This window comes from Paralichthys olivaceus, chromosome 14, assembly GCF_024713975.1.
Source record: "Paralichthys olivaceus isolate ysfri-2021 chromosome 14, ASM2471397v2, whole genome shotgun sequence".
NCBI lineage: Eukaryota > Metazoa > Chordata > Actinopteri > Pleuronectiformes > Paralichthyidae > Paralichthys > Paralichthys olivaceus.
The window spans coordinates 15,481,854-15,506,058 of NC_091106.1; the positions used below are offsets into that span (position 1 = coordinate 15,481,854).

Consider the following 24,205-nt stretch of genomic DNA (forward strand, 5'->3'; position numbering starts at 1 on the left):
ATAAATGAGAGTGAAATTAATATCCTTTATGGAAATCAGAGCAGTGTTGGCATGGTGGAGTGCTATGACTCATTCAAGTTGTCACAAAATTAGACTGCATGAGAAGAAGAGCCAGATTTGACATCTTTAGCTACATAACAAGGAAGGACAGTGACATTTCACAAAAACCTCAATATTTCTCTGATATAATCCACATCTTTTATTCAGCAAGAGCTTAAACTGTGAGATTTGTGGTTTGGCCAAGTCCTGCGTGTTGAGCCATTTAGCACTAATTCCCCCTGAAATATCTGCTATTGTTTGTGCTTTTAAACAAAAATATTACATCCTTTAAATGTGCCACTTAATGGATCTGTCAGACAGCCGCAAATGGATTCTAATTAGATTTAAATATCTCTCTGCATTTGTCGGCTGAGCCCCTGATTGGACCAGACGGGTTGAGTTATTATGATTAAAGTCAGTGTTTATGGATGAAAGATTCCAACCTACCTGAAAATCAATAAAGGACACCTCAAGGACCATTTTCATGAGAAGTAGTCTGTGTTGCATAATCAAGTTTCTCCCGCTTCAACCAGGTGATTAATTACATTCAATACCACTGCTGAGCTTAGTCATTTAGTTTGTGTAGAGACGTATAACCTGTTTTAAATGCCTGTCTCAGATTCAAATGTGGGTTTTAATTCCCAATAACAGTCCCAGCTGAAATCCTTTCCTTCAGTCTCGCTATAACATCAGTCTTTATTTGGACATTTTCAATCATACTGCCACACAGTCTGTCGTGTCCACTGCTGACGGATTCCACTGCTGCTAAATTAAGCGAGGACATTCCGGTGCCCGGGGCGTCACAGATCGGACCCACCTCTCACAATACATTTATTCTGATAAGCTTTATTGTTCCTCTTAATAACTCACTTTCTGTATGTCTTTACCACAAAGGGTTTAGTTTTTGGCTAGTTTTTTTTTTTAACTTTCTTTGATATTGTGAGTAAAGGTATTTTTCAACACTTTGTTGATTTCGTGGGTCTTGATGAAAAAACAGACATGTTTAGGGGACTGATATTTATGAGTATGTGCAATTTGGGGCAGATACAAAAAAAATCTGGATGTAGTGAATTTAATTGTGGTTTTATGAGGGGACTGTTTGGCCTTTCTGAGTTCGACACACAGTACTTATATTGTCTGTTGAGGTATAGTTAACCTGAGTGAAAGTTGTGTGACTAAGAAAAGTACCTTCTTTTAGTGTTTGATACTGTGGCTCCATAATACTTATAGTTAGGGATAATATCAAAATCTCCATGTTCTGCCATTCTGTTAGATGGATGTTCTAATATAAACCTTGTGTCCACGATTTCATAACACACACTTATTCAATGTTCTTTAATAACTTTCCAAAATGTTATTTGCTTTCTGCTGATTCCACATGTTGCATGTGATGTATTCTGAGACTTACAACTTTTACATTTTGAATTCAAAGAACATAAACCCTCTAGCATTTTGATTGATAATCGTATTTAACAATAATACATTTTTAATGCTTCACAATTCAGAATGTAATTTACATTCAACATAAACGATTCGCTTCTACTCTGAATATATATATATTATTTCCTGTTCTGATATTAAAACCCTTTTTCTCTTAAGGGTTTGGACTAATCTTAACAACGTTAGAAATGCTGATTCATTTGCACACGGCAGGTTGGAAGTTTGGAATTTGCAGATCTGAGCTCACATGGGATCAGACTTTACATGAAGCAACTTAAACGATACGATCTCATTTGCCGATTCAGCAGTTGGTTGTATGTTACGACACTTGAGGGTGTTTTCACTCTGCCTCGTGAGATTTACAGCAGTGACAGGAAGAATGGACTGGATCTCTCCTGTCCTGCACTGATGTCAACATGCAGATTTTTATAATACTTACTCAAATCCATTTATAGAATTTATTCATACTTAGGTAAATAAAAGACAAAGGAACCCAGGTTTTCAACAGGTGATGAGTTCAAACAGTTTAAAGAGAAAAGGAGAAGACATGGATATACAGTATATGCAATTTCCTTGGACATGTGGGGATGCAGACCAGTGAAGGATCCAGGTGAGCAGGGGTGCAGGGTAGACCTAGTTTGTATAGAGATGACGTGAATAACATCCACATATAAAAATACCCAAATTCTTTCAAACTGACTCCAGATCATGACGCACACACAGGGCGGTTTCTGATTGGCCACTGTGAGGATTTTGTCACCGGCAATCCTGACAGGTGTGTGGGTTGTCAGGTGACTGATGAAGCAGGAAATAAATGTGACGAACAGCTTCCAGGTCCCGAAACGACACGAGGAACGAACAATCAACAGGAAAACTTGTTCAAAGTTCTCAGGATGTTTATAGTCAGGAGGCACATTCAGAGACTTTGGCCCATAAATTCACAACATGATCCAGCTGTGAATTGAGGCCATTCGGTGGAAGCTCCAGATAGATTTTGGATTAGTTCCATTTCACTGATATTTAATTCATTTGATGCTCTGAACAGAATAACAATGGGGAAATTAAATCAGATGCCAGGTGATACAACACAACAACAAATCTCTGGAACAGTGTCTCCAACTCTCAAGCGTTGTGGCACATGGCCTAAATGTGGTTACAGAAGGCTGGACTCGGAAGGCACTTGGGAATCCCTGTCTGGCTGTGGGTGGATATAAAGCTCCGGCACAACTTTGGGTGGCGCCAGAGCGCAAGAAAAGGACGTGGATGAAACAACCCAGCACAGCTCATGGGTTAAACCGCCCGGAGAATCACTTCTTGTGGCTCGGGCCGTCCTCACATCCACGTTAGACGATGTGCGGATTCCTCCAGCGGGTGGTGGGACTTGCCACCTGTCAGGGATGGTAAACAGGCTGCATCCCTGAGGACTGCACCGGAGACCTCTCCCATATTTTATGGCTACTCCTGCGTTAGAGAAAGAACCGCGGACAACTTTGCGCATGGCGAAAGTGAGCCACTCGCTCAAACTGCCAGTGGTGAGATTATAGCCGGAGTCTGTCTCTGTGCGCCCGGGAGGCTCCGACCCCTCCTCGCTTTGAAGATTAACAGGGTTGACGACGTCTGAAGGACACTAAGAACAGGATTAGGTGTTGTGCCCCGGCTCTAACCTACTTCTCATCACTCCTGCATCGCGTCCTCTGAACATTTGCGCAGTGACCTTTGGGACACTTGGAATACAGCGGGTGCACCCCCGAGGTAAGGAATCGTTTTGTTTTATTTTACTGTCAGGGTTGATTCTATATTTGCAATATAGAAGCTGTTCCACAGAGTTGAATCCCCGCGTAAACAGACAGCAGGAGATATTTGGCGAAATGACAGTGCCGGAGCCTGTTACGCGCAGGTGCCATCGCAATCCTTCACTGCAATATCGATATCTGTGTTATGGTGTTAATGGAGAGAGCTCGCTCATGCTGTGCGTTGTGTGGCTTAATCCGGGGACCGTGCACGCTTAACATGTCAGTGCATTTAGAAGCTGTACAGAGTCAATGCTCCAAACGCATGAAGGCTTGTGTAATTTGCAGAACGTGCAGCCCAAGATTCCTAGCTTTAGTGTGTGTTACTGTATGTTTGGCACCAGAGTCTAAACTGATATTAAATTATTTGATCAGGGAATCACAAATTATCTGTGTGAGCTTTATTCTTTCCTCTGAGTGCCACTGCGAGAGCAACACATGGGCTTTGGATAGTGCCATCATTTTGGCTCTCCCCGCAGCACAAGCCAAAGGAGACATCTTTCCTGTCATGGTATATAACCCACAAGGACTATTTTTCTGTTTGATGGAATTAATTAAACATTAAACACCATGGTATTTATCCTGTGGAGAAAGCGGGCATGTCATTATGCTCACTTAGAGGGTTAGTCTGACTCTGTATCAGCTTTAAAGAATGTACAATTTGATGTTCATCAAAAAAAAACCCCCAGTAAATCCTTAACAAAAAGCCCTAAGCTGGTGGTTTAAGAGTGAAGTGTATTCACTCCTGTCCCAACAACTGAGTGTGGAGAAAGCTCACTTTATTGCACAGCATAGTAATGCACTAGATTAACCATCTGCACAGCTGCCTGCAAGCAAATGAAGAACTAATGTGGACCCTGAAGCCGATGCGGCTGGTATCATGTGGACAGAAACCTCTGTGATGTAGCTTTGCATTCTGACTGACACTGTTCACATCAGTGCAGTTTGACTTCCAGACCACTATCACATTGATTATACATGTTGCTGTGGTATTATGAAACCTCTGCTGGTGCCCATGGGTCAGCTGCAGGGTCATCAGCTGTGTACCACCAATTTTACATCTTTGGCTCCTTAACCCTGGAATGCGGTGGTGGAGAAGCACCAGGGACGTCTTCCTACCACCCTCTGCAACTACACCTCAGGTTTGGTTAGGTAAGAGCTGATGTAGGCTACTGACAAAAATACATCAACCTGCTTGTAATGGTTAGGTTTGAGGTTTGCCAGCCAGCGTCCTTGCACTCAGCAACGATAAGTACGAGTATTTTAGCCTCTTCTACTCCCTCTTTATGAGAAGCACGTTCTTGGCACTGCTGGACCACATCACTATGTCCTTCGAATGGCTCTTCTGTGCCCCCACCTTCTCTGACGAATTGAATGAGATGGATTACCTCTGCTTATGTCCTGTCTTTGCCCATTGAGCACCTCAGCCAATCTGCTCAGGACCTGGTCCCATCGCCACCTGTGGTGTCCTCAGAAGAGCAACTTTATGTCAGTGTAGGCTGCTGCAGACTGGCTGTTATTTTCATAGGATTCAATTAGTGAGATTAAAAATATTTGATTCTGTATCCAGGAGTTTACTGTTACTTAGTGAACAAGAATCCCATGATGCTGTTATTTTGCTTTTTAACGATGTGCTTAAAACACTGTTCTCAACTCCGGCGTTATGTTATTTTATGTGTACTTCACTTTCCATCAGCTAAAGGTTTGTGTCCTAGAAGTGTGGAGAGAATATGTAAAAAGCATCGCTGCAGAATGTATTTATGAGTCGAGGGTTGGGCCAGCTCTTTCCAGAGGCTCACATTCGGGAAATGAGAGATGAAGAGTGCCGTGGCTCAGGCCAGCACGACTCCATCTCCATTGATATTCTGCCTGTGTCCTGCTCCATGGGCAGCCCATTGTCATAGCTTGCTCAGTGGGATCGTATCTGATGATTGAGGGGGTATGGAGGGTTGAAAGCCAGCGTGGAAATAAACTAAAGGTTAATTTATTGAAGGTTAAAGATATGTCCTCACAGAAAGGGCTACAGCGTGTTTGTGTTCATATTGTGGGAGCAGCATGGATGAAAATACTATATGATGTAGTGTGATGATAAAATAGTAGTTTAGATTGATGAGAGACCCAAATGAATATGGTTAGATTGTCTTTGTGTGCTATTTGTTCACCATGCTTCCTCATATTAGAATTGCAGTTAAATGCATATTCAACAAAATGAAACTTGACTTGTCTTGAGACCACCATTCCTTTCATTTAATTGTAATTTAGATGCCATGAATTCCAAGCGAAGCAGGTGCATCCTGAGTGGTGAAAGGGTGCAGCTTCTCCAGCGTCAGGTGCAACAGTGCCACACTGTGAGGCCACTCAGTCTCTGTAAGATTCATGTCTAGCCGAGCAGAAAGATTTATCTGTCGTGAGTGCATGAAATCGCAATGCTCGGCAGTGTTCCGTCCAGGGCTGGAGAGAGAGAGGGAGAGAGAGGGAGAGAGACAGATCCTTCTTTGCTTTGAGAAATAAAGAAGTCGCACACAAAAAAAGTACCAAGCACTAATGGCTGCCTGTGCTTTGTGTCAGGTAGAAGTGATTAAGGCTTTTTTTTGGACTGAGAGGTCGAATAAAAGCAGAAAAGAGTAACAATGGTGGATGACAAAGAAATTCATGGAGGACTTGAACAAATAAGGAAAATGTATGAAGAGTGACGTGGAAATAGAAAGATTATACTCTTAGCTCAGCATTGAGTTATATAAACGTTTTTGCTGCCTTTTGCAAAATGTACATGTTGAAGGACAGGTAAAGGAAACAGAAATGGTGTAAATGTATCTAAAATATTGCACTGGAATGAAAAATAATTATCACCTTTAATTTATTTGATGCTGTAAATAGCTAGTCAATGTGTTTTAATGTGTCACTTTTAATGTTTGGCTTTATTTTGTGGGGAAAAAATTAGGTTATTGTTTTTTGTCAGCACAATAATAATATACACTGAACTGATTAGCATCACATTATAAACTAACATTTGCAGATAATGAAATGTATGTTTGAATGAGAATAAAACTGTCTGAGTTTGAAAGATTTATGTTTTTCACTTCGGTGACCAGTGGATTGGTGTGATCTACAAATCAATAATACAGCATTTCATCAATTCAGTTTTGAGACGTTGTAAATTCATAGCAAGAAGCTTGTAGTTGCATTACGTCATCGTAAAGCTTGACGAACTGTCGTGGCCAGTGGCTGGAGCAGACATTGTGTCCAGGTCCCCACTGAAGCATTAGGGGAAAGAATGATTAATACACATGTATTTGAAGTTATCACAGTGTCTGTCCATCCATCCATCCATTTTCTTCCACTTATCCAAGGTCACAGAGGCAGCCGCCTAAACAGGGTGTTCCAGACATTCCTCTCCCTAGCCACGCTTCATAGCTCCTCCTGAGGGATTCCTAGGCCAGATGGGATATGTAGACCCTCCAGCAAGTTGTGGGTCTACCCCTGGGTTTCCTCCCAGTTGGGCATGCCCGGTAAACCTCCAATGGAAGGTCCCCAGGAGGTATCCTGACCAGATGTCCAAACCACCTCAACTGGCATCTTTCAATGTCAGGGAGCAGTTGCTTTACTCCGAGCTCCCTGCAGATAGGAACTACCACCTTATCTCTATCACTAAGCCTAGCAACACTACGGAGAGAACACATTTCAGTTGTTCTGGGTAACAGGTTTATATTATAATACTTCTACATTTATAGAACCTGGGAACTGATTTTTCAAAAGACGTTGTTATAATCAGGAACACAGTGAGCTAATCTACAGTAGCACCTCAGAGAATGCTGAAGGGCAATTTGCTCCTCATCTCCTTTGCTTTCACCCTCTTGTGAAGTCTCTGAATGTCAACTGCAGTAACTACTGCTGACTGGGCAGCGCTGCCTGGTTGAGAGTCTGAGCTTTAAGTGTTAGATAAGCAGTTTTTCTAGGAAAATATAAATGTTATAATTAATTTCTTTTGTTCGACAATCAAGACCTTATTGAAAGGATGTGGTCAAAAGTGGAACAGGAAGTTGTGCTGATTGGCGTGTGTGTGCGTGTGTGTGCGTGCGTGTGAGCGTGTGTGTGTATGTGTGTGTGTGTGTGACCTCTTCTTTGTTTGAAACTCTTATGATACAAACCTCGATACAAACTAGAACTTCCCAATTACACAATCTGGAAAAGCTTAAATTTTTATTGATGGGTCCTTCATCAAAACTCAGTAATCAGATAAGGACAAAGCACTTTTTTGTTTACTTGATCTTCAATCTAATAAGCAGAATCCAACCAGTTATATTTGGCCTCATAACTGAACGGTAATTTATCATTTATCAATTTTTGCTCTGGGAACCACTGACTGCTTTACTTTTCAGGGGGAAACAGTTTCAGGGAAGACAATACATAGATTACTTCCATCTATAATTTGTGATGAACATAGCAAGTGTCCATATGTTTGCTGACTGAAATTCTATTAGCCTAAATTAATATTTGCCCCAGCTCCCAATAAATACTGCTATACAAAAAAAGCAAATAAAGGGGAAGGATGTGAATTACCATACTGTGATAATAGCTTGGCTATACGTTGACAGGATGAGTTGTAGGTCTGGACAGATAACACCGTGGCTGTGTTTTAATTTCACACTTCAGTAAGAGTATTTATCTGTGGTTGGTGTGACAGGTAATGTTCTGTAACTTTACTATGCAAAATGATTTTGCAGGCTTACTGTGACCTTCCGTCTATACATACTTCATTATTATTAGAATACCATTAATTATATTGCACTTTAAATATGTACATTGTCAAAAACCCATTTAATCACATTTAAATCCATGAGATCCAGATTTTTGTTTGGATCTGCACCGAAATGCACCCGCTTATCAATACAACTCGCTAAATATGTTTTCTCATCAATGTTCACACAATTCCCTGAGAAATTAACAAAAATGATAATTAGCTCCCCACAGTGTTATGACATTGGGGGGGAAATGTCCCCTGATCCAGATCTGCACCAAAGATTATACGTAATTCTGCTACTAACAAACTCATTGATGAAAACATAACCACATGATTATCAATGTGATGCACATGTTTATTTTTACAAAGTGAACCCTGTGAAAAGTTTGGATTTGCTCTCAGAGTTTGTATCCAACATCTCAGTATTGGTCATAACAGAAACAGAAAACTTCAAATCCTGCAGGAATAGTTAAGAATTTGTGCAAAACTTTGTTGTTGTCAGTGTAACTCGGAAGGCATGTCATATTTTTGACATATTCAAAAATAATTAGTTATTTTCAAAATTTGCATTTAGTTTTTTTGCCACTTTTGGGGGACAGAACAAGGTGCAGGAAACATACTGTAGTAGCACTTTTATCAACCGACACACAAGCAAACGGTTACTTATTTTCACATCCTGCAGGGAAGGAGCAAATTAGCAATAATCTGAAGTTGTTTTTCTGCCTCCCTTCAAATATTTGTCCAATTTTTAGTCTCCGCTTAACTCTTTTGGTCTCTAGCTGCTTAATGCTTCACTTCAGTCACCAACGAGTTGCCAGCGTTTTCTTTTCACTGTTGGTCGCTGAACAAGTATCGCGCAAAGGAGCTTTCTCGCCACAAACAGTTGCCTTTTATTGCATGAAATGATGCTAAAGATTGTGTAACAAAACCACAGTGCATTTGGTGGCGTTCATAGAACCAAATTAATGAGTAACCGTAACAGATGCTACAATTCTCCGTAGAGCTGAATTAAACTGCAGAATCAGGTGAGAACCATCTGTGAGTTTGTCAGTACAACAACCTCCTTTTCTACTGCTATTTGATTAATTATTGTCCAAGTAGCTTTGAGTAATAGCTACAAATATATAATTTTACAAATAATACACATTAATATATGTTTAAAACAATCCCAAAATGCTGGAGCAGACGTCAGTGCATCCTGCTACATCTGGTTCTGACTGGTTAACTTGTCTTCGGTGAAGCTGTTTTGTCCTGGTCATTCAATTTGAAACTTTAGATACTTGTAAACTCAAGCATGCTCTCAATAGATGCACAAGCTGAAGGGCCCGGCACTGATGCCGCAGCGCTCTCAAACAGCCTCAGCAGCACAAACACCATCAGTATGATGATGCTCAAAGAGAAATCCATAAATTTTTACATTCGGAATTTCCAAGTCCAAACATCTAGGATACACTGTTGGCAATGTCACAGTAATAAAAAAAAACACTCAGGCCTATGAAAGATTTTATTCTCAGAGTGAGGAATATTGAAGTATAGTAGATCCACCAATAAAACATTGATCCCTCACTGTCTCTTGAACACACTCTCACGGGTTCATGCATATATGAGCCTCTTTTTGAATATCTATTTCAAGGCTAAAAATAGAATGATGCCCATAATGCTGAGGCGCTCTGGGGCAATCACATGTTGTAGGAGCATGATATGATTACAGGGCGAATTTACACTGATTAAGCTCTAAGTCATAGATGATCCTAAGTTGCTGTTTTTTTTTTACCCACATAAAATTGCTAAGAATATTCACACACTCGGATTAACATGTGCCCATCTGCAGGTCTGAGCATCTTCTGCAGCTACAGTTTATTCCTGTACTGAATCCGCAGCATGTGAAATTTGAATTTGTGAGTAAGTCAAGTCCAAATCTATAATAAACTATACTTCCGCAAAAGCTAATGCCCTGTATCTCGTCATGTCAAAGTTGTTAACATCCATGCAGACAGTCAAACCTCATTTGCAGTGCAATGCAATGCTCTCTCTCACATGAGAACTGAGCACATGTACACTTGCACCCCGTTATCGCCAGAGATCCAATGATTTCTGTGGAATGAAATAAAATTCCTGGATGCGCCCATTTATTCTGATCCGCACCAAAGTTGAATGAGTTCTTTCTTCATCTCAAATGCATCCTTCCAAGTTTTTGCTTAATTCCTGCAAACTTTCAGAAAGACAGACAAAATGAAAACATCTCAGTGAAAGTATCTACGCCTTCAAAGAAATAAAGTAGATAAAGTAGTTGAAAATAAAATGTACATTTTCATAATGTAGTTAATGGCAACATTTACCATTTATAATATGTTGATTATAGTAGCCTACATGTACTCGGTAAAATTGTTAGATGTGAGTAATGGCTTCCAGAGCTTTCTTGTAAAAACTAAACATATGTTACACTGTCTTGTTTTTAGCTGTTTGAACACATGACCAATGCTGCGTTCATTCTCCTGTCAGGATTATCTCAAAGCTAAAGGGGCTCAGTCTGTTTCTCTGCATGAAGACAATATAAAACTGTCAGCTGCTTGCAGAGACGGACTTATTAGCTCCATATTTTAACTTTTTATTATCCTAAAAAATTTAATTGAAACACACTTTTTTTTTTTTTACTTTCATTGTGTTGCCACCCAAAAAACAAACATATCATCCTTTTAGCCACATGAGGTATAAATCCATTCCCAAGACTCTGAACGTTGCAGCCTTGTTTGGCTGCAGGTAGACCAGTGACAGATTTATTACAGCAGCGAAATGTAAGAGATGGGGATTTGATTCATAAAGTAAATAGATCATAAGCTTGAGTTCTGTTGTTACTTTCACCTGCAAATTACTTAGATTTACTTTTTGGTGGGAAAAACACCAAGTCCCCTCGTTCCAGGTGGCAGAGTCCATCTGGAGCCCCATTCACTGTCGCCCCGCAGAGGCCTTGAGATATAGACTATTGATTCAAGCAATTTTGCCTTGTGGGGTTTATTTAGCCTCTTCCATGATTCACTTTCAGTCACATTGCTCTATAGAGTTTTACAACTTGAAAGAATATTTCCTCTCCAAAACTGGTAGTCAAAGCTTACTTGTGATGAATGTGGCCTAAAAAATAAAAGCCATTCATCATTTGAAGGGGACGTCATTGTTTTGACGTCAGCTGATAATCAGGTCAGATGAAGTAGAGCTTGACTTGATCAAAATGTAGAGCCTCATTTGTAACTCCATTAGTCGCCCGACAATGAGGAGACATTACAGAGTCACAATATTGCTGTCATTTTTTAAAAGAGCTCAATCTCATAAATCAGGGCTTCCCAAACTTTTCAACCCACGACCCACAAAATAAAGATGCTGGAGTTGGTGGTAGAAGTATAAAACAGGTGATTTGAGCTGTGCACATGTCACAGTGTTTCCTGTGGTGCTGTAAATTGACCTGCTGCAACTGATGCTGGTACTAATCTGTTATAATCTCCTTACGGGTCATGTTGGGAAAAAAAATAATAAATGGTTGATCACAATTGTTTTTATTTTATTTGGGTGCTTCATTCAATGTTTGAGTGTCTTATCTTTTAATAAAATTATGGCTAAGATATGCGATTTCATCTTTTTTATTTTTATTGCTGCTATTTATATTTATTGCTGCCCCCCAACATTCATAGAATCACTTCCTCTTTGGCTATTCATCTTTAAAGTAAAAGCACAATGTTGATTTTGCTCCAGTGCTTCCTACCAAGCTGAATTGCTGAGCTTTTATTTTGAAAGGTGGGTCTGAAGATTGTGTCGATTGCTTAACAGACCTCTGAAATCATCTTGAGACCCCCCCTCCACATCAGTCCCTAATGACCCACTAGGGGGTCCCGACCCAAGTTAAAATCCATTAATACTATCATCTTTCAAGCAAATTGTTGAGAATGAACTTGAAGAAATAGTGTGTTTAGTGCATATGTATTTGTGCCATTCTCACATCAGTTATAGCTGACAGACAGAAATAGACAGCCAGGGTTCAATTATGTTGAGGCCTTTAAACTTCACCCAAAGCCTGAATATTTGACTCAAACTATACAACTCTGCTGTTATTTATCACCCTTTGGTTCCATCAGAACATTTTTCAAGTACCTGAATTGTGAGAATATGTTTTTCCTTTAGCGCACTATAATTCTGTAACTCCTGTCACTGTGTCTGAGGCATGCTGGTGTTGCGGTGTGTTGACTGAGGAGTGAGAGTCATGAGTGGTCCTGCAAATTAATTAGGGGCATCACCACCTAATTAACCTCTGTCGAACAGTTGAAGCTTGCTGAGGAGCTTGTAGACTCAAACACCACATGTTAACCAGAGTCCATTACCGGCCTTTCAGCTTGGAAACGCTATCGTACATACAGGCGGTTACCTAAAGGGGAACGTTGGATATATATTCCTGAGAGGAAGACTGGTGTCAGGAGGAGTGGCGGCGTGGAGTTCGGATATTCTTGTTGACATATTGACAAATGAGGCATCGAGGGAAAGCCAGAACAATTTCTCTGCTGTGCATTGATGAGAATCTTGGTCAGTGGGTTGCAGTTTTTTTAACGGGCGGTGTAGTCTTCTTAGCAATATCATGGGCCTCCACTCATTTCTTGTTTTTGCTTTTACACTCTGTAGCCCTCAATCCACCTACATTGAATTTTTGCCATTGAATTGCAATTAATCAGACTTGACGTGTTTCAAAAATATGTGTAGAATAAATCCATTATTCCCCTGCTTTTTCATTTCTATCTTGAACAGTAGATGCAGAGTATGTCAGTGCTATCTGTGCAAGTGAGCCCGCCAATTCAAAGCCTGCCAGAATTAACTCTTTGAGCCGCGGCCAAACGGATTTCGGGCATTTAGTTTTTCAAATTATTCATATGAGGTGTGTTCAGACCCGTGTGCTCGACATGAATAGTCACTGCCATGCATTTAAAGGTGCTAATGCTTTTGAGAGCAGTTAACTGTCCGGCCTACTGTCTCACAATTCAAGCTTCTTTTAGTGACAATAAACCAATTAGAAGAAAAAGTCAGCAATCTTTTGCTCAACCTAACATTTGAGATTTGTTATACATTTACAATCTTTTTAAATGGTGGAAAATGTACCAAATTTTCCAAGTTTTCATTCCTGTTTCAATACAAGGTGTTGTCTTGGTTCAATCTATTTCAACTTTTAACCACCACAGTACAGCATAGGTTTTAGCTCAGAAAAAAATGAATGGGGGGATAAAATGACTGTACCTCATTTTATTTTTCTCTCTCTGAGCGATAATCACTGTGGTCCCTGGTCCAAGCTGCTTTTCCCTTATTTTGACATTTTATATCAAATATTTCATTAATGCAGCCGAGAGAGGAGCTGCAAACACTGTTTGAACATGACAGGCTCAAGGGGATAAAGAGGGATGGGCTTTTAATGAAGAGGACAAGGTTTTAACTTGGGGAAAATGAACACTAGCAAAGAGTGGGAATTATTCTGTCACTTTGAAGTTAATGTGAGAGACTCAATTAAATTGGAAAAAAAAAAAATTCTGCACTTTGCTCTGCTTAGCAGAAATCCCCAACCTTTTGCCTGAAGAGTCTTCCTGTGTGCCTTTGACGTCAGCACCCCCGCCTCGTTTCACACTTCGTTCATATGAGGAATTCTGTGTTTTCTTTTTCTACATGTGGGTTATGACAACTGACAGCAGTGCGTGTCAAGGCACATGGTCAAGGCTCATTACCTCACCAGTGAGTGGTAGAACATTCACTAGAGTGAATTGCTTTTTGGTTCAGTGAAATAAGTGATTTTTTTTTTTCCCCATAATGTGAGGATAAACATGTTTCTTGCCAAAGGGATTGGAAATGCAAGTTGCCAGAACAGTCTGTTCAGTCACTTCACAAAAGACAACACACGATTAAAAAAAACAACTAAACATTATGTTATTTGCATGAGGCGGACACCTCACGTTATCAAATTTGCTTTAAATTTCTGCTTTTATGTATTTAAAACTCAAATATTTCTCGGAATATGTGGATAGATTTGTTGATACCTCTCAAGCCTCATCACTGAATTAAATGCACAGACAATAGCATGTAACCAGATTTCTTTTAAATTATTTCTTAATATTATTATCATCTAAATTAGTCTTTGTAGACCCATGGCCACACCAGAGAGGAAATGGCATGAGATAAAAATGGATAAAAATTCAAATTAGTTTGATATAATGACAGCAAATTGAATTATAGATACCATAGAATTATATGTCATATATCTATATCTCAATTTCAATTCTCTAGCTTTCTGCAGCTATGAATGAGTCTTTGAGTCTTTGAGAGGGGCGTATTGTGGCATTAGTTGATGATGTTCATGACTGGGTTGGTTTGCACAATTTACTCTATTGTGACAGCGTTACAGCCAAATGTTCAGAATTCATCATGCCTGGCTCCACCTGTCTTGCGCTCTGGTTTTGTTCGCATTTCTTTTCCGTGTCTTCCTCCCCTTTCCTACTCTCTGATCTGAGGAGGACGTCCATTATAGCGGACACCAAATCAAACCTTTCGCCCGAATGTGCTCTGCTCGTCTCGTTCTTCTGCTCGTCTACCAGACTTATGAATTCTCCTGACAATTTTGATAACACCCGGCTATGGAGGGCTTTATACACCAAAACAAACATTTGCATCTGAAAGCCAGTTGGCGAGCACAATCACCCCCCCTCCCATGACACCTACAACAGGGGCCTCTTTCAAGCATTTCCTCAAGTCTGATGGTACATTTATTCAGCCGGGCAGGACAAATGGCTGAACAACCTTGCATCCCATCATGAAGGTTATCACCTTCCGAGCAGTGTTAGAATGTCGTGCAATGACAATTTCATGACCAATTGCTTTCCCTCCCACTCGGCACCACTTGAAAAATGTTGCCCAATATGAAGTTGAGGTTTTTACCCAGGGCTGAATTTTGCTCACCCAATCTGTCTCACTTTGGATTCAAAAAATAAAGCTGTGCATACTGTTTTTTTAAACAGTCTTGAGAATTGTATCATTAAATGCTTAGGAAACAGATTGTTATAAAATAAGACATCTTTGTTCGTGATGATTTCAGTTGTGGTATTGAGTGTCTTGAATGACATTGCTAGACAGTGGGATGAGGGATTCATGATGTGCCAGTGGATTCCTTGTGTTCACGGGCCGTCAATCTGCCATCACTCGGCTGAAACCTCAAGTGATTGCACACAGACATTAACACAGTCATACGAGGGGCACACAAGCCCCGCGACAGCATACGTGCAGCATCCGGCAGATGGAATTGTCAATAATCGAACACTGGAAGAAACCACAGCTTGCAGAAGCCGGTTAAACAAGTTAAACAAGTGAGTTAAACAAGAAATCTGAAACATTTATTCTTGTAGGCTTTAAGGAAAATAATTCTTCTTTGACTTCCACACCAATCAACTCGCCTCATAGTCTTAGTTTTACTGGATCAAGGAGGTCCAGGAGGAAATTAACCGTGGTATGTTTTCACTCCTTTGAGGGATGACATTTACCCCCAAAAGCATCGATGGTACGGTGAGCGTAGTCTTAATCAAAGCAGCATATGAAGGTGACATTTAAGAAAGTGCCATGTTGCACTTGTTTGCACATATAAGTCTCGTGATAAAGAGGCTTCCTCACAGCGAGAGGCCTCATTAATGGATTTATGAATTGTGTGCGGATGTCAGGTTGTGCTGATCTCAGGTTTTAATTAGAATGCTCTATTTCTCACTTTCAAGTTGGGCTACATGAAGGTTTTTTTTTACCTCTTTAAGCAAATAAAGCAAAATGATGTCCTAAAATCAAACACTTAATAATAGATCATGTGAGACATTGACAAGACTTTCATGTCTTTATATTCCCAGTCCTCTCCATTTGACAGTTGGACGAGAAAATCTTGGTGGGGAAAAAATGCGATATAAATTATTTGTTTCCGACACACAATCCATACTCCCTGTTCCCCTGTGACCCTAAACATGTTCCCATTTAGCAGCTTTTGTTTCTTACCACATTGTTCAGTATGATGGGTTACACAGCAAAATTGGACATGTCACTCCAGCTTATAGATGTTTTCATTTATGACCTTAAGTCCAAACAGTAGAACTCCATCCAGTGCCAGAGAAATAGCTGCAGTCTATTTATGTTTATGGTTTTCCTGCAATCGATTTTCATTTGCTGAACCCAGAGAAAAAACTAGACCACCTCCTGGAAAGGTCACCAATGCTTCAACAAGCAATCAATGGCAAGCACTTTTTTTCTTTTTCTTTTACTGTACGTGTGGAAAAACTGTAGCCCAGACATTTTGTATGTTGAATGTTACTCAATTCACAGCTCCAGCACACAGAGCACATTCTGGATTTTACCACTGTAGAGCAGAGGACCACGTGAACACCTGCCGGCTGCGTCTGTTTTATTTAGTAGCAGGTCAGACTGGGGTCTTGTTTTGGCACGAACCTAAAGGCTATAGTCAGGAAATGGTGCCACCAGCATACAGACTCCTCACAGCGCTGTTGGCTTTGTGATGCTGCATTAAGCTCTTTGGGCACAGTCACAGTCTACTTTTCCTGCAACGTAAGGTCAGCCATAATTACTGCTAACATAATCACTGCCCAGTAAAGTGATTGTCTTCTCCCTCCAGTTATTATATAATATTTCAAATGTGCCCACATGATATTCAAATGACCATTCATCTGTTAATGAAGAGGACATTCATTCCACTCAAATAATTATATTATGCCCAATATAATGTAATGCTTATAGAGCTTAGAATGATTATCAGGAGGACTGGGTTACGTTTTCTTTGCAACATTAAAAAGGCTAATTTTGATTTCGAGGTAATCAGAAAACATATTTAAATATATTTATATGTGTTTGGTACTGAGAGGGGTTAAGTGTATGTGCTTGTGTGTAAATTCTAATGTAAAAAGCTAACATGGTCAGTATGACAATTGTAATATGCGTATGTCTAGCGTATATATTATGTTAACCGTGTTTAATATTTTCCGATGCTAACATTAGCAGTAAACATGAACAACATGAAAAAGTTGACCTGATAATGTTGCTTGCTGATAAAGTCAAAGTAAAAAAAAACAAAGTCAACTGATAAAGTAAAAGATTTGACCTGATGGTTGTGCTTGATGAAAAGTCAAAGGATCATCAAAGTTATTATCCTCAGAGGATGATGGTTATTTAGACCAAATTGCCATTAAATGCCATTTAAATTGTTTAAAATGCACCAATGTACGGACTGACATGGCCATTCCCACAACCGTGCCACCGGTCAATCATTCGAGAGAGAGAGAGAGAGAGAGAGAGAGAGAGAGAGAGAGAGAGAGAGAGAGAGAGAGAGAGAGAGAGAGAGAGAGAGAGGCATCTGGACTGTCTCAAAACAATTTTAAACCTTTTAAAAGGGGTGGGCCTTGGATAGATAGAAGATACAAAGTTATGTCTCTAAACCAATTTAGACAAACTCAATTATTTTAATTGTGTGATTTCCAGGACAAAATGACATGGACTAAATCTTCTGTCTCTTTCCCTCTGTCTTGTTGTCTCTCATCTACAGGACTGACCTCACTCCTTCTCTGAACTGGCACTTTGAGTGTGGCTGTTTTCTCACTAGAGAGTCTCTGAATGGCTTTTAATATCCATTAAAGCCATCAGCCATGACATGTGTTAATAATAAGGAATGTCTCCACTTATTCACTACGACCACCGGTCTAGAGCTGTCAGAGTGTCACATGCAGAAGGAATTCATAAAGAGGAGCTGCTTTTAGCTGCCTGTCCCGACGGTGCTGATGAATGATTCCATTAAGTCAGGTGTCACTGGATTCAGGGTGACTGCATTTGTACACATCTCTGAGGGGCCTAGTTTGGTTATTATCTTTTATACTACAGGTAACTACTCATTGGTATTATGAACATATTGCCAAGTTTGAACAGCTATTTTTTACAATTGCTAACCCCCAGATACAACCTAAGATTCAACCAAAGGTTGTTAATGCATTGTCAATGATCCCTCACTGGCTTCCCACTCTGGAACTCTGTCAATGTTTTTGAATTCAAAACCAAGCCAGAGTCACCACGCTTTTATTATTTTTTTTTTGTGGGGCTTGCTTTGTTCTTAACCTGCACAGTTCAGATTTTGCTCTGGTTCTTGAACTCTTCACTCAAGTTATTGTCGAGAACAGGTGCAGACAACTATATTGTTATCGTATTCTATAGTAATTATATTGCATCACAATAGGTTCTCACAAAGTCTCACACAAAACAAACGGCACTGCAAATGTCAAGGTTCTGCTTTCACCCCTGAAGAGTACTTCACATGCACGTTGTTCCTTCAGGCTTCACCCCAATGATATCCACCAATGAAATGCTATTAAGGTTTGATTTATACATTTTCTCTATCTGGTTTGGAGCATAATTGGAGTTTCTCTGTCTTCCACTCCCAGCCGAAGAATCTGAGATGAACACATCACCGCGTCCCTTTTTGTTGATGGCAGAGTTTAGATTTTGGTTGGCACTGGTTTTGACAAGTGCTCAGGTAGAAGGATAAGCATGGATTGAGTGATTTGCTGACATTAAAAGGTTCAGTCTAATAGTAGTTCTGCGAAGACTAACAAAATGAGTATTTCATGCGCTGACTTATCTTTGTTAGAAAATCACTACCCTATTTTGTGGTTCTTGTAAATGCAGCCGCCGCCCTCCAGCTTGTTGAGGGTTTTGATTTATGATTGTGGCTTTGAACATACAATGTTTACCTCACGTGGGGCTACAGTACACTATATAATTATAACAGTATAAAAAGGGTTGTCCCTGAAGAAAGCCTGACCTTTTGAGATTTCCTTCCAGATCGCCAATAAAATACAAACACAGCTTACTCTTACAACCAGACTTTTTTCCCCAGCTGCATTTCTTTCTAGAGAAAGAAACCTTCTTGTGCACTGCTTCTGTATCTCTCCCACTCTGGTCTGCAAATAGACAATCTCTTTAACTGAGGACAGATGTGTAAAGAGGAATGCAAAAAATAATATGCATATACTTGAAGCATTTCTTCGTTTGTATAAGGCTTTACCATGAAGCTGTTTGAGGTGGCGCTTCTGTATAAACGTAGCCAAAGCTGCAAGAGGCACACAAAGAGCTCAGTAAAAATGAGTCACATAATCAGTCCGCATATATCCTTTTTTATGAATACTACTTTTTCAGCAGCTCTCTATGATTTCAACTCTTTTCTTTTCTTCAAGCACAGAGTCCCTTATTTTTTACAAATATATAAAAAGCCAACGGACACTGGATAGCTTGAAAAATATCTTGACTCCATGTTCATTTGATTATCAGCTGAAATTTAGTGTATGATCATGATTAGTTGTCTTAATGTAATTAAGCTATGGATTTTCCTTGAAAAAAGAATCCATGTAAATGCATCATTAGACTAAATACCCACAAGAGAACCAGCAACTTCAGGTTGAATATGACTTCTTATTGAATTGTAATTATATGCAGATGCGTTCTGCTTTCTAACTGCTACATGGATTAACTAATTCCCTGTCATTGTCATAACTGCCAGCCTATGAGAGTATGAGACAGGTAATTAAGAGTGTGGTGGAGCGTCAGGGGAGGAAGTTCGTGCACCTCATAATTCTTCATTATCTTCACAACGCAGATTCTCTCCCTAAAGTCATGTCCTTTCTTCATTTAAGCATCCCTATTTTTTTTTACCCTCAACTGAAGTTCAGCTTGCAATCATACACACATGCTTTCAAGAAATATTACCTGAGTTAATGTGGCATTTGTTTCCGAACTAACATGACTGTGATCTTTCCATAACCTTTACTATGGCTACAGTACAGTGTATTGAGATGGTGTTAAGACCTTTGCTTTTTTCCCATGTTGTTGATTTACAGTGTTATGAAAAAAATATGATTGTTCTTCCCTCTCATCAGTCAACAATCAATTTCCTTCAGTGACAAAGTAAAAAAGAAATGTATTAATCAGGAAAAACTGAAATATAACATTGACATATGCAGGATATTTAGAACACAAAATTCACACAAGTATCTTTCTTGAATCACAACACTGAATTAAGAACTGATGTTTAATCTATTAGTCAGGCTACACTAAGCTGGTTTAATGAAGACTCGTGGGTAACGTAATTAGCATAAGCAAGTGAAGCTAGTTTGTTCAAACATAGATTTTTCAAATAATTAATAAAACATGATAATGTAAAACATGGACAGATGACAACTGCTAACAGCTAATGGACAGCTGATTTGTTGTATGGAAGCTTAAAGTTTACACCAACTACACAAAGACTTTAATGACATTTAAGTTGTTTTAATTGCATGAACTTTTCCCTCACAGTTTTCAATGTGTTCACAAAACTCATATGTATTGTTTTTGAAATGCTCGGACGGACCTCAACATTTTGCACTTTGGCAGCGGGTGGCCTTGAAAGAGCATTCATTTGATACATTGCCAGTTTATGTACAAGACAAATCACCAAATGGGATTTCTATGTCCCTATTTGGCAAAAAGTTAAATATTACAGAGTGTAAGGAAGCTGAACAGTCGACATTTAGCTGTACTTTCTAAATAAACCATACCAGTGCAAAAAGCTGCAGTATTACTTCCTAATCCTGTTCTGTATCTTGCTTGAATGTGTTTTGGACAGACATACTGGTGCAGCACTTGGGAGGTTTAGCAACTTACATTCAAACTCTGTCCATCACCCCTCTTCCTATTTCTGTCATATTTCCCCTCCCACTCCCCTTCTCTGTTCCTTTGCTGCTATTCCCCTCCTGCCTTCTCCTTTTTCATGTTTCCTCTCTCAACCCGTGTCTATCACTTTCCCCTTCCCTCGATCTCTCCCTCCCTCTTGCACTCCTCTCTCCCTTCTTTTTCCCTTTGAAGTACTAAACAATGAGAGGGCTACACTCCCTGTTAAGCTCATAGGGAAATCTGGGCTCGAACTGCATGGCACAGTGCAGTGCAGCAGAATCTTGTCCCTGCGACCACAGGGGAATGGGAAGTATAAAGAAGTATAGTCAGCATGCGGTGACGATGACAATAGGCACAATAGGCTTGATCCTCCAAGCCATCATCCAACTACATCAGCACGGCTGATGACTGCTCTGACTTATTTCCAGAGAACGTGCTGATCTGCCTGTGTCGCTTTGATTGTTGAATCTTTGACAACTGTCCTTTTCTTGACAGCCTATCAGGGTGTTCTTATGAAGGCCAAAAGATGTGCATGTCACAACCCTATTGACTGGAATGATTGAGTGAAAGCGTTTCATTAGTCCAGGGTGTCAGCGCAGAGGTGAGAGACAGTCACTCATCCTTCTATTGTCTTTCCCATCCTGTCTTTTTCCCTAACATGCAGACACATCCATGCAGTGATGAATGCTATTCATCACTGAAGGATGGAACAGGAAATGAAGCAAAATGTGTCTGGGGGAATATAGTATCGTCTGCTGAGGCATGTGTTTATCCACTCCTACGTATCCTTAAGCGATATCTCACACTTACATTATGCTGAATGCACCTCATTCTAAAATCTGATTTGGCCCATCTCCTCTACAATTTCCTCTTTTTCCATCTCGGTCTGTCTTGTGCACTCATGTTCATACATGCTGATGTCAAAACTGCATGGTGGTCTCTTTTATGTGGTCCTTGATGGTGTCAATCTGTCTCAGAAGCAGCTCTATAATTCATGCTCTATCAGATCTTTAATGTAAGCAAATGTCTTTCTCCAGGAATTTGTAATGATAACTTGACATTTAACATTTCTTTTCACGACTGAAACTTTTTCAGGATTTTGTGTCAAAATAGCAAATGCATCACATTAGCTTTTTTTCCTACCCATTAATATACCTGCAGTGGCGTTTCGTCTAATGGCTGTTTAATATGTTTGATTACTTTAATGAGGTGAACGAGTCTTTCTTCATGCTGACAGAATTACTTGAATTCTTTAGCTCTCTGCAGGTTAAATCACTCCATTAGAGCCCATGCTGAAAATGATCTGATGAGGGTTTGAGAGAACTGTGTCATAGTACAGGTCACATGGATGCACTTATTGGAGTATTGTTTAAAATAACATTGAACTTTTCCCGCATTTGGAAGACATCACGATTATTTTTAGCCTAGGTCTAATAAAGGATGGCATACATATGTGCTTATTATATTTCATATACATACACATTGCCTTTTCCCATTTTCCCATCAATGTTTTTGAAATGTCTGTGTAACAAACTCCTTTATAGGTAGATAAGGTGTTTTATTTGATTTCCAGAAGACAATACATTTGTGGTTTTAAGATGCAACCAACCACTTCCTTTCTCAAGCTTCTCTATGGAGCTCTAGTAGAAAAGGGCATTTTGTGTCAGTCTCTGAGCCTCTCTTCTTTTTTGAGTGACACGTGGTCCATCCGGCCAACCACTTATTGTGTCCTACTGCAGCTTGGTAAAACTCACTGTCAGAAATGAACTAAGCCAAACACACGTTCAAATTCAGAATAAATGCTCCAGTATTTCAGGAAAGAATACAACTATGTCCACTGGTCTCTAATATTAGTTTCCTTGGAGACACTGTGCCATGATATATTGGCTTCCTGACACTTAACAATTGTGCAGTGTTAAATCAATATACTTCTGTCATGTACGTCGCCAGGTCAGCGACAGAATGAACGGCTGGAGTTTATAAAGCTAAACCTACCACAAAAAAAAAGGTGGATTGTGGGTGGGCTGTGAAGACAGTGACTCTAGCTGTGACAAAGCAAACAACTGGCAAGCTGCAGGAGGAAAGCCTTTTATAAACATAGGGATTTTAGATGCTGGGCAGTTTCCAGTAGTTGTTGGTATAGAAGTAAACACAGCTCCAACATGTCAACTGCCCCCAAAGCCACAGTTTAATATTTAATCAGTGTTAATTATGTGGTATTATTGTTTAAAGGTTTATGGGTTATGTGTTCATGAAGCTAAACTAACTGGTTCTCCTGATTCAGTTTTTGTTCTATGGGCTAAACAGTATAATGTTGACAGATGATACAAAAGTGTTGAATTTTATGCCCCGTTCATGCAGGTCAACATCAAGGTTATCACGCCCAAAGACAGAGCAATTTTTGCAGGCTGTTAATTAATGTGTCTAACTTCACTGTATACATCAGAAAACAAACACCTGAAAATAGCAATGCAAAGTCATTTCTATTCAGACGAGTTGATGATATGCATGTCGGAGCTGTATGCCCTCTAATATACTGATAAGCACTCTCAGGTTGGTGTTTACCAGTGTGCTGCAACAGTTATGAAGGTTCATGGCTCAGTTATTCAAAACTGAAGACTCTTTACAAATTCAGGTCAGGCACAGTGCAGCAAATGTTATCTGATTGTGTAGCGAGGAACTCACAACGGCTTTGGCTCACTGTGTCCAACGTACTCTACATAAAAAATGCTCAGCTTTGGTTCTGGAAAGTCTAACCTAGCAAAAGTGATAATTATCATAAAGGTCAGAAATCCATCTCCCACGATCCTTGTACAGAACAAGGCCGCTCTCCATCTTTGAGCAAGACAAACTCGGTTGTTTGTCGAGCAGCTAGTGTTCGCTCCCCTTACCAGTATGATGAAGACTGACAGGACACGAGGGAGAATGAGGGGAGATGATCTAAAAATGTGATTAAGAATTACACTCAATATACACCAATAAGTGAGTACATGATTAAACTAGAGTTGACTCACTGACTTGTGTTTGCATGTCCATATTATGCACTGAGGATCTTACGCTCTCCTTCTTCTTCAGGTCTGTGTGAATTCGACTGAAGGGCAGGATGCGCTGTGATTGCAGGAACTCAAATCAGGTATTTGTTTTCTTAAATCTTGATCCTTTTGGTTTGTTTTTGCAACCTGTAAAATATTCACCAGCTGGGTTTCTGTTGCATGCATGCATGCACATGTGCATTAGTGTATTTTGCATGATCTAGTCTGCCATGGTCAAGAGCAGTTCTTGCTGTTATTTTCGCTCTTGTGGATGAGAGTTGGACGTCTCGGAGACATACCGAGTCAGACAGGATGGACCTTTGAGGTTTTTATAGCATTGCTATGTTTTATTGATGTCCCTAAGATGATTTACCCTGACGTTTGCTGATGCTTTCTGTAAGATGCAAATCTCT

The 24,205-nt window shown here is 39.9% G+C and overlaps 1 protein-coding gene across 2 annotated transcripts in view; it reads left to right on the top strand.

The window, feature by feature from the left end:
• Positions 1 to 2,109: 2,109 nt before the first annotated feature.
• The window catches only part of LOC109636652 (protocadherin-15-like), a 190,050-nt gene continuing 167,954 nt past the window's right edge, over positions 2,110 to 24,205 (top strand). Inside the window, exons 1-2 of one of the 2 annotated variants that reach the window (XM_069538674.1) lie at positions 2,110 to 3,231; positions 23,836 to 23,893. The gene's annotated coding sequence lies outside the window, so the exon portion shown is untranslated. The remainder of the gene's footprint in view (positions 3,232 to 23,835; positions 23,894 to 24,205) is intronic. The other variant, XM_069538672.1, reaches the window with a different exon arrangement.